Consider the following 10,807-nt stretch of genomic DNA (forward strand, 5'->3'; position numbering starts at 1 on the left):
AAAAAAACGGGGTCTCCAGATATAGTGGTTAAAATCTTGTTATGTTTCAGGATTTTAGCCCACTTCAAATTCTTTAACTTCAGCCCTGTACAATTCAGAGAAATCCTGGGTCAACTCTATGTAAATGATATAGACAAAATGGAATTCCTGTACTTCTAGGATACATTCAAAAAGAGAACCTTCGCAAGTACTGCATCTTTGGCTTCTTGCCTGGTGTCAGCCCAAGGAGACTTCTTTTTTTTTAACTTTTATTTATTTATTTATTTATTTATTTTGGCTGCACCGGGTCTTAGTTGTGGCACGAGGGACCTTCGTTTCAGCATGCAGACTCTTAGTTGCGGCATACATGCAGGATCTGGTTCCCCAACCAGGGATCGAACCCAGACCCCCTGCATTGGGAGCGCAGAGTCTTACCCACTGGACAACCAGGGAAGTCCCCCAGGGAGACTCTTAAAGGCCAACTTACCTGATGCATACTCTATCCCCAGACTCAGCCCTGAATAATTCCATGAGTAGCTCTTGACATCACTATTTCTTGCTCATTTTCCTACACAATGCACACCTGCTCATTGCCTCCTTCATTTTGACACAATCAGCTACTCTTTCCACCTTGACCTTGCCTCCTCTCAAGGCCAAGTTCATTTCTCTACCTAGGTTGAGCTCCTCAAGACAGCCCTTCCAATACCTAAAGCATAGGTAGCCCTGCCACCGGTTTCATCATGTCATCCAACAGCAAAGCTCATATACTTTCAAAATGCCTTCTTCCTGTCTGTCTTTTACCCCTGGCCATCTACTATCAAGCCTAGCTAGTATCAGGACTTTCAAATCATCCCTCTGGTGTCTCACCCCCTTTCAGCTGACAGTTTGCTTCCATTTTGCAATATATTTGCCTAGACTTCACAAAAATCAATGAGTTCAGGACAACAAGTACAATAGCCTCAGGTGGCCTCCCAAAGATTGATACCATGTTTTTGTTGACCTAGTTATTGCATTTCACTGTTACCAGAAATCAACTGATTAGGCAATTTTGAAAGTATTTTGCATCTATTTATTTCATTTTCACTAAGTAGAATGACCCTGTGTCAAATAAATAAATTAAATAAACAAATAAAACTCAATTGTTTATTTCCAAAAGTAGGCTTAATGCCTGGCAATCTTAATACTTACATAATTTCCAAGAATGCTGGATCCACATTCTCTTTGAAGTCAATAATGCAAGCCTCTAATTTTCCACCACTACCATTCCAATTGGGCCAAAAGATTTAGAATAATTTAGCATCCAATATATTCAGCATGGAAAGAACAAAGAGATTATCATTAAGTCTTTGATTAAATCACATCTTCTATTCTAGGCCTCAGTTCAGTTTCATCACCAGTAAGAAGAGCATTTTTTTTTTTTTTTTTTTTTTGCGGTACATGGGCCTCTCACTGTTGTGGCCTCTCCTGTTGTGGAGCACAGGCTCCGGACGTGCAGACCCAGCGGCCATGGCTCACGGGCTCAGCGGCTCCGCGGCATGTGGGATCTTCCTGGACTGGGGCACAAACCCGTGTCCCCTGCATCAGCAGGCGGACTCTCAACCACTGCACCACCAGGGAAACCCCAAAGAAGAGCACTTTTTTAAACTTTTATCTATCCTCTAAAAGTCTGAGAGCCCTTTGGGTTAGGGATTGTATTTCATTTTTCTCTGCATCCCCAGTGCAAAACACAGTTCTGACAAATAAAAACATTAGATTAGTCTTGAATGAAAGAATATCCATGATCTATGAAATTGTGACTTCCACGGAAATATCCAAACCCACTGACATCATTAACAGTTCTGTAAGGCAGTAACAGCATTTATGATGAAAAAGAGCCCCAGGCACATTAAAAGCCTGTCCCAAGTTATGATATTCAGTTCTAGGCCAGGATCCCAGAGGGACAAATGGGAAGTATGTCAGACTCTGCTTTAATTCAATGCAGCACTTGAATCTGTGCTCTCTTGGGCAAACCACTGGACGTGAAGAAACCACAGATCTGAAGATCAGAGAGACCTGAATGTGAATTGGATTCCATCAGTCCCTTTAAAAGGTTTTGGTTTTAAGAAACAGAACTTCCCTGAGCAACGTTAAGCAAACGGTGAGTTTTTTGGATGAAGAGAAATATCAACATGAATTCACAGGCAAGAAGTGCTGACAGGTCCCAGGAAGACTTGGTACCAGAAAATGGACCCACACCCTCCAAACCAGGCCACAGACCCACCCATCATTGCGACCCCTCTCTTTGGGGCCATCCCCTCTTCCCTCTGCACATCTCTCTACAGAGCAATTTTCCTTTTCCACTCATAAACAGGCTAAACATGGCTGCCCAGATTCTGTTTTCTTCTGAGTGCCCATCACGGCACTTCTTCTCTGAGTGAGGATAAAGGAAGATAGATTACCTTTTTTTTTTTTTGAATCAACATACAGTTTATTATTTTTTTATGGTAACAGATATTTTTCAAATTGAGCTTTTAAAAAAGTACATTTAACTACAAAAGTAAGATTAAATAGGTACTAATAAAATATATTTGCCCTGAAATGGTTAAGAAGATACAATGTTGATGCCCACATCAATAGTACATTATACATTACACGCATTACTTAAAGGTCATTTTCTTGTCAGTAATAATGTCGATAAAACCACAATAGTTATTGCTTATATCAAGTGCAGGTTAAAATCCAGATAGCCTCCAAAAAACAAATCCTTGAGCTAAAGGACTTCTCAGTCTGGTCAGGTGAAATATTACACTTAACATGTATGAATACAGCTGAAAATGTACCAGTTCTTAAGAAGTTTTCAAGCCTTGATTTTAGGAAGTGGGTACAGTGTGAGCAGCACCCTGGGGTGCTGGGGGGGGCTGGACACCCCACTTCTCTGTGGGTGTCTAGTCAACCGCACCTTCTGGGGTCTGAGGAATTTGCTAACAGACAAAAACCCCCATGATTCACACAACACTGTCAGCTACCAGGGCCGAAACTTGCGGGGCAAAATTAATGATTTATAGGGCGTTTTGCTGAGAAAACAGTGTCCAGCCAACAAAAGCGCCAACCAAAATGACTGACACAAAACCCATCTTAGTTAGAATAGGTTGCCAATGAAACCGCCTTTTCCTTTTATCGTTCGGTCTCGTTCAGCGTCTGCTTCATCTGCTACACCTTCTGAGCTGTGCTCGTTCCTGTCCCCCAGAAGGCTCTTGCACAGAGCACGCTCACTGTTTTCCTCCACTGTATCTTGCATTTTAGAGGACAGTCCTGTATATCTGTCATCTGTCAGTTTTTCTTCTTCTAGGCCTATCCTGTTGCCATTGTATTTTTCACTCATTATTTTGGATGGTGACTGATCAAAAACAGGACATAACGTCTTTGTTAGAAAGTTCTTTCCACCATTTCTGTACACTTGAATCTCCCTTTAGAAACTTTGCTCCTTCTATTATAGTCATGTATGAAAATCTGAGTTGATCTGGTGTCTGAGTCAGCCCCATTCAGCATTTTCTCATACTCAGTAACAGTTGTTTAATGTTAATATTGTCTCCTTTTTCCATCAGAACAAGACAAGTGTCCACCAGAGAAAAGGTGCCTGACCACCCGATGCCGGCACGACGGCGGATCACTGTAGACCCGTGTTCAGGATTCAAGGAGCCAGATTCTCGCACTTTAAATAAGAAATTGAGAAATGAAACTGGTGATTCAGGCACTCTGAAATCTGGCCAGGTAGTATAATGAAAGTGAGATACTGTTCTGTAATTTATTTTTTTTTAATCATTTTTTTATACAGCAAGTTCTTATTAGTCATCAATTTTATACACATCAGTGTATACTTGTCAATCTCAATCGCCCAATTCATCACACCACCACCACCACCACACCGCCGCTTTCCCCCCTTGGTGTCCATACGTTTGTTCTCTACATCTGTGTCTCAATTTCTGTCCTGCAAACCGGTTCATCTGTACCATTTTTCTAGGTTCCACATATATGCATTAATATACAATGTTTGTTTTTCTCTTTCTGACTTACTTCACTCTGTATGACAGTCTCTAGATCCATCCATGTCTCAACAAATGACCCAATTTCATTCCTTTTTATGACTGAGTAATATTCCATTGTATATATGTACCACATCTTCTTTATCCATTTGTCTGTCGATGGACATTTAGGTTACTTCCATGACCTGACTATTGTAAATAGTGTTGCAATGAACATTGGGGTGTATGTGTTTTTTGAATTATGGTTTTCTCTGCGTATATGCCCAGTAGAGGGATTGCTGGGTCATATGGTAATTCTATTTTTAGTTTTTTAAGGAACCTCCATACTGTTCTCCATAGTGGCTATATCAATTTACATTTCCACCAACAGTGCAAGAGGGTTCCCTTTTCTCCACACCCTTTCCAACATTTGTTGCTTGTAGATATTCTGATGATGCCCATTCAAACTGGGGTGAGGTGATACCTCATTGTAGTTTTGATTTGCATTTCTCTAATATTTAGTGATGTTGAGCAGCTTTTCATGTGCTTCTTGGCCATCTGTATGTCTTCTTTGGAGAAATGTCTATTCAGGTCTTCTGCCCATTTTTGGATTGGGTTGTTTGTTTTTTTAATATTGATCTGCATGAGCTGTTTATATATTTTGGAGATTAATCCTTTGTCTGTTGATTTGTTTGCAAATATTTACTCCCATTCTGGGGGTTGTCTTTTTGTCTTGTTTATGGTTTCCTTTGCTGTGCAAAAACTTTGAAGTTTCACTAGGTCCCATTTGTTTATTTTTGTTTTTATTTCCATTACTCTAGGAGGTGGATCAAGAAAGATCTTGCTGTGATTTATGTCAAAGAGTGTTCTTCCTATGTTTTTCTCTAAGAGTTTTACAGTGTCCAGTCTTACATTTAGGTCTCTAATCCATTTTGAGTTTATTTTTGTGTATGGTGTTAGGGAGTGTTCTAATTTCATTCTTTTACATGTAGCTGTCCAGTTTTCCCAGCACCACTTATTGAAGAGATTGTCTTTTCTCCACTGTATATCCTTGCCTCCTTTGTCATAGATTAGTTGACCATAGATGTGTGGGTTTATCTCTGGGCTTTCTATCTTGTTCCATTGATCTATGTTTCTGTTTTTGTGCAGGTACCGTATTGTCCTGATTACTGTAGCTTTGTAGTATACTCTGAAGTCACAGAGTCTGATTCCTCCAGCTCCGTTTTTTTCCCTCAAGACTGCTTTCGCTATTCATGGTCTTTTGTGTCTCCATACAAATTTTAAGATTTTTGCTCTAGTTCCATAAAAAAATGCCATTGGTAATTTGATAGGAATTGCACTGAATCTGTAGATTGCATTGGGTAGTATAGTCATTTTCACAGTATTGATTCTTTCAATCCAAGAACATGGTAGATCTCTCCATCTGTTGGTATCATTGTTAATTTCTTTCATCAGTGTCTTATAGTTTTCTGCATAAAGGTCTTTTGTCTCCCTATGTAGGTTTATTCCTGGGTATTTTATTCTTTTTGTTGCCATGGTAAATGGGAGTGTCTCCTTAATTTCTCTTTCAGATTTTTCATCATTAGTGTATAGCAATGCAAGAGATTTCTGTGCATTAATTTTGTATCCTGCACTTTTACCAAATTAATTGATTAGCTCTAGTAGTTTTCTGGTGGCATCTTTAGTATTCTCTATGTATAGTATCATGTCATCTGCAAACAGTGACAGTTTTACTTCTTCTTTTCCAATTTGTATTCCTTCTATTTCTTTTTCTTCTCTGATTGCTGTGGCTAGGACTTCCAAAACTATGTTGAATAATAGTGGTGAGAGTGGACATCCGTGTCTTGCTCCTGATCTCAGAGGAAATGTTTTCAGTCTTTCACCATTGAGAATGATGTTTGCTGTGAGTTGTCGTATATGGCCTTTATTATGTTGACATAGGTTCCCTCTATACCCACTTTCTGGAGAGTTTTTATCATAAATTGGTGTTGAATTTTGTCAAAAGCTTTTGCTGCATCTATTGAGATGATCATATGGTTTTTATTCTTCAATTTGTTAATATGGTGTATCACATTGATTGTTGCGCGTATATTGAAGAATCCTTGCATCCCTGTGATAAATCCCACTTGATCATAGTGTATGATCCTTTTAATGTGTTGTTGGATTCTGTTTGCTAGTATTTTGTTGAGGATTTTTGCATCTATATTCATAAGTGATATTGGTCTGTAACTTTCTTTTCTTGTAGTATCTTTGTCTGGTTTTGGTATCAGGCTGATGGTGGCCTCATAGAATGAGTTTGGGAGTGTTCCTTCCTCTGCAATTTTTTGGAAGAGTTTGAGAAGGATGGGTGTTAGCTCTTCTCTAAATGTTTGACAGAATTCACCTGTGAAGCCATCTGGTCCTGGACTTTTGTTTGTTGGAAGATTTTTAATCACAGTTTCCATTTCATTACTTGTGATTGGTCAGTTCATATTTTCTGTTTCTTCCCAGTTCAGTCTTGGAAGGTTATACCTTTCTAAGAATTTGCCCATTTCTTCCAGATTGTCCATTTTATTGGCATAGAGTTGCTTGTAGTAGTCTCTTAGGATGCTTTGTATTTCTGTGGCATCTGTTGTAACTTCTCCTTTTTCATTTCTAATTTTATTGATTTGAGTCCTCTCCCTATTTTTCTTGATGAGTCTGGCTAATGGTTTATCAATTTTGTTTATCTTCTCAAAGAACCAGCTTTTAGTTTTATTGATCTTTGCTATTGTTTTCTTTGTTTCTATTTCATTTATTTCTACTCTGATCTTTATGATTTCTTTCCTTATGCTAATTTTGGGTTTTGTTTATTCTTCTTACTCTAGTTCCTTTAGGTGTAAGGTTAGATTATTTATTTGAGATTTTTCTTGTTTCCTGAGGTAGGCTTGTATAGCTTAGAACTGCTTTTGCTGCATCCCATAGGTTTTGGATAGTCATGTTTTCATTGTCATTTGTCTCTAAGTATTTTTTGATTTCTTCTTCGATTTCTTCAGTGATCTCCTGGTTACTTAGTAACGTATTTTTTAGCCTCCATGTGTTTGTGTTTTTCACGTTTTTTCCCCTGTAATTCAATTCTAATCTCATAGCGTTGTGGTCAGAAAAGATACTTGATATCATTTCAATTTTCTTAAATTTACTGAGGCTTGATTTGTGACCCAAGATGTGATCTATCCTGGAGAATGTTCCATGTGCACTTGAGAAGAAAGTGTAATCTGCTGTTTTGGGATGGAATGTCCTATAAATATTAATTAAACCTTTCTGGTCTATTGTGTCATTTAAAGCTTCTGTTTCCTTATTTATTTTCATTTTGGATGATCTGTACATTGGTGTAAGTGAGGTGTTAAAGTCCCCCATATTTTTGTGTTACTGTTGATTTCCTCTTTTAGAGCTGTTAGCAGTAGCCTTATGTATTGAAGTGCTCCTATGTTGGGTATATATATTTATAATTGTTATATCTTCTTCTTGGATTGACCCCTTGATCATTATGTAGTGTCCTTCCTTGTCTCTTGTAATATTCTTTATTTTAAAGTCTATTTTATCTGATATGAGTATTGCTACTCCAGCTTTCTTTTGATTTCCATTTGCATGGAATATCTTTTTCCATCCCCTCACTTTCAGTCTGAATGTGTCCCTAGGTCTGAAGTGGGTCTCTTGTAGACAGCATATATATGGGTCTTGTTTTTGTATCCATTCAGCAAGCCTGTGTCTTTTGTTTGGAGCATTTAATCCATTTACATTTAAGGTAATTATCAATATGTATGTTCCTATGACAATTTTCTTAATTGTTTTGGGTTTGTTTCTGTAGGTCCTTTTCTTCTCTTGTGTTTCCCACTTAGAGAAGTTCCTTTAGCATTTGTTGTAAAGCTGGTTTGGTGGTGCTGAATTCTCTTAGCTTTTCCTTGTCTGTAAAGCTTTTGAATTCTCCATCAAATCTGAATAAGATCCTTGCCAGGTAGAGTAATCTTGGTTGTACGTCCTTCCCTTTCATCACTTTAAGTATATCATGCCACTCCTTTCTGGCTTGTAGAGTTTCTGCTGAGAAGTCAGCTGTTAACCTTAGGGAGTTCCCTTGTATGTTATTTGTCATTGTTCCCTTGCTGCTTTCAATAATTTTTCTAAATCTTTAATTTTTGACAATTTGATTACTATGTGTCTCGGTGTGTTTCTCCTTGGGTTTATCCTCTATGAGACTCTCTGCACTTCCTAGACTTGGGTGGCTGTTTCCTTCCCCATGTTAGGGAAGTTTTCGACTATAGTCTCTTCAAATATTTTCTTGGGTCCTTTCTCTCTCTCTTCTCCTTCTGAGACCCCTATGATGCGAATGTTGTTGCATTTAATGTTGTCCCAGAGGTCTCTTAGGCTGTCTTCATTTCTTTTCATTCTTTTCTCTTTATTCTGTTCCACAGCAGTGAATTCCACCATTCTGTCTTCCAGGTCACTTATCCATTCTTCTGCCTCAGTTATTCTGCTATTGATTCCTTCTAGTGTAGTTTTCATTTCAGTTAGTGTATTGTTCATCTCTGTTTGTTTGTTCTTCAATTCTTCTAGGTCTTTGTTAAACATTTCTTGCATCTTCTCAATCTTTGCCTCCATTCTTTTTCCGAGGTCCTGGATCATCTTCACTATCATTTTTCTGAATTCTTTTTCCAGAAGGTTGCCTGTCTCCACTTCATTTAGTTGTGTATCTTGTTCCTTCATGTGGTACATAGCCCTCTGCCTTTTCATCTTGTCTATCTTTTTGTGAATGTGGTTTTTGTTCCACAGCCTGCAGGATTATAGTTCTTCTTGCTTCTGAGATACTGTTCTGGCTTCACCACTATTGATAGTTCCTAACTGCAGCAGATGGACTGTGTAATAGGACTTCACGTCTTCTGACAGGAACTTCACACTGAATCCTGTTTCCTTAAGTAGCATCTCTCCTTCATCTTTTTTTGGCCAGTACTGTGCACATTTAACCAATTCTTTCTCCATGATTCAGTTTAGTATGACAACTGCTTTGGTCTTTTGCTGCCAAACCATGAGCCAGAAACGACAACCTGTATCAGGAAGTGGACACTCTGTTAAGATGTAACTCCTCTGCCCCTCTTCTATGTCAACTAAGTTGACATTAATAAATCATTTTCAGCATTTTGCAGTTTAACACGACTGTGATCATATGGGCTTACATCTCTGTATATGTGTCGATTTCTGTTTTCTGGAAACTTGGCCACTCTGAGGCTAGTCATGGGACTCACTGCGAATTTCCGAGCTCCTTCTAAGAAGCTCTGAGGGGATGCTCGGGCTTCTGTGCTCTGGCCGCCCCGCCACGGCCCAGCCACCCTCCCCAGAAGATGGATCCCTGTTTCAGCCTTTGCATCAACAGGGGAACCCCATGGCCTTGGAATTAAAGGAGCCATTGGCTTTACATAACTGTGCAGGGGAAAGAGGATAGACTTGTTTTAATACTCAGAGAGGAACTGAGCCTACATGAGCTTCAAATAAATAAGGAAGAAAATAAAATGGGATTCCTTAAAATTCACAGTGGGATGAAGAAAAAAATTTGACTCATAGGTTTTAGATTTACAACTTTAGGATTGGATGATGTGCCCAAGCACACTTCTTATTTTTTCTCAAGCCAGACTGCAATGAGGTAGAGAGAATGAGAGGTGAAGAAGTAAAGAAAGTGAGACAACCTGCTCTCTCAAGAACTTGAAACTAGGTATAAGGACTATGAGATGCAAGCTTAAAGCAGAGTGGGGTGAAGTTGGTGTGTGTGTGTGTTTTCGTAAGAAAGATAAGATTTGCACCTCTCTGTGAGCTGAAAGATAAGATAACAAAGAAAAGGAGAACTCAGAAGCAAGATGCTGGAGAAGGGAGTGGTGCCAGGAGCACAGAAGAGGGAAGACACTTCTTCCCCCCAGATGATAGAGCCCCTACCAGATTTTCCAGCTCCTCTCCCAACATGGTTCCAACATGTCCTGCTTTCTAGGCCCTCTCTCACTCTACCTATGATCATGTCACACTATCTCATGCCTTCATGGTCTTGTACACATTGTTCCCTCCACCTGGAGTGCTGGTCACCCAATTGTCTCCTATTGAACTAGACTCGCCCTCTCAGACACGACTCACAGATCACTTTCTCTGGGGAACTTTCCTGATTCTTCCATTCAAGCAAAGTAAATCCTTCTCCTCTGGTGTTCAAAGACTTGTAAGATACACATTTATTGGTGTTTTTATTCCTTCTAACCCCCCACCAGAGTGGAAATACCTCAAGGGGGAAGGCCTATGCCCAATTCATATCGATTGAACATTCAAGAGATTTTGAATGAATGAATGAATGAGGAAAGGAAAATCACTCTGTGCTTTAAGAGCTTTGAGATGAAGAAGAAAAGTACAGCCTGTTGCTGGGCTGAGAAGGATGGGACAGGGTGAAGCTTGAGGAGAAAACAGAACTCTTGGGACAGCCTCTGATGGGAATTCACTGGAAAGTCAGAGATGATGGAAGGATTTGGAAGCAGAGTGACAGCCTAGCCAAACTTTGCATGCCAGTGGCATCAACTAATAAATAGAAATCCACAAAATTGAAGTTGGTGACCTTCCTGTAAAGGAAAAAGCAACTCTCCCACACTCAATAGCTTTATCTGAGAAATAAATTAAGAGTGATCAAGTCAGATTTGTGAGACCACAGGGACAGAGTGTCTCAGACAGCTGGGGCTTTCTAAAAGGCATAAAAATACCAACATTCTGTCAAGGTCCATGATCAAAGCCTTGCCAGACTCAACTCATGAAGAAGAAAATCCACTTAATAGTATTAAGAAAATCTTTGA

At 39.3% G+C, this 10,807-nt stretch overlaps 1 pseudogene across 1 annotated transcript; it reads right to left on the reverse strand.

Moving 5' to 3' along the window:
* Positions 1–3,017: 3,017 nt before the first annotated feature.
* Positions 3,018–9,407, reverse strand: LOC309807956 (tyrosine-protein phosphatase non-receptor type 2-like; annotated as a pseudogene). Its single transcript has 2 exons — positions 8,779–9,407; positions 3,018–3,756 (listed from the first exon to the last, which is right to left on the reverse strand). The product of its transcript is annotated as a tyrosine-protein phosphatase non-receptor type 2-like (transcript).
* Positions 9,408–10,807: the final 1,400 nt, after the last annotated feature.

The sequence above is a fragment of the Mesoplodon mirus genome (assembly GCF_964341445.2).
Source record: "Mesoplodon mirus genome assembly, chromosome: 7".
NCBI classification, from domain to species: domain Eukaryota; kingdom Metazoa; phylum Chordata; class Mammalia; order Artiodactyla; family Ziphiidae; genus Mesoplodon; species Mesoplodon mirus.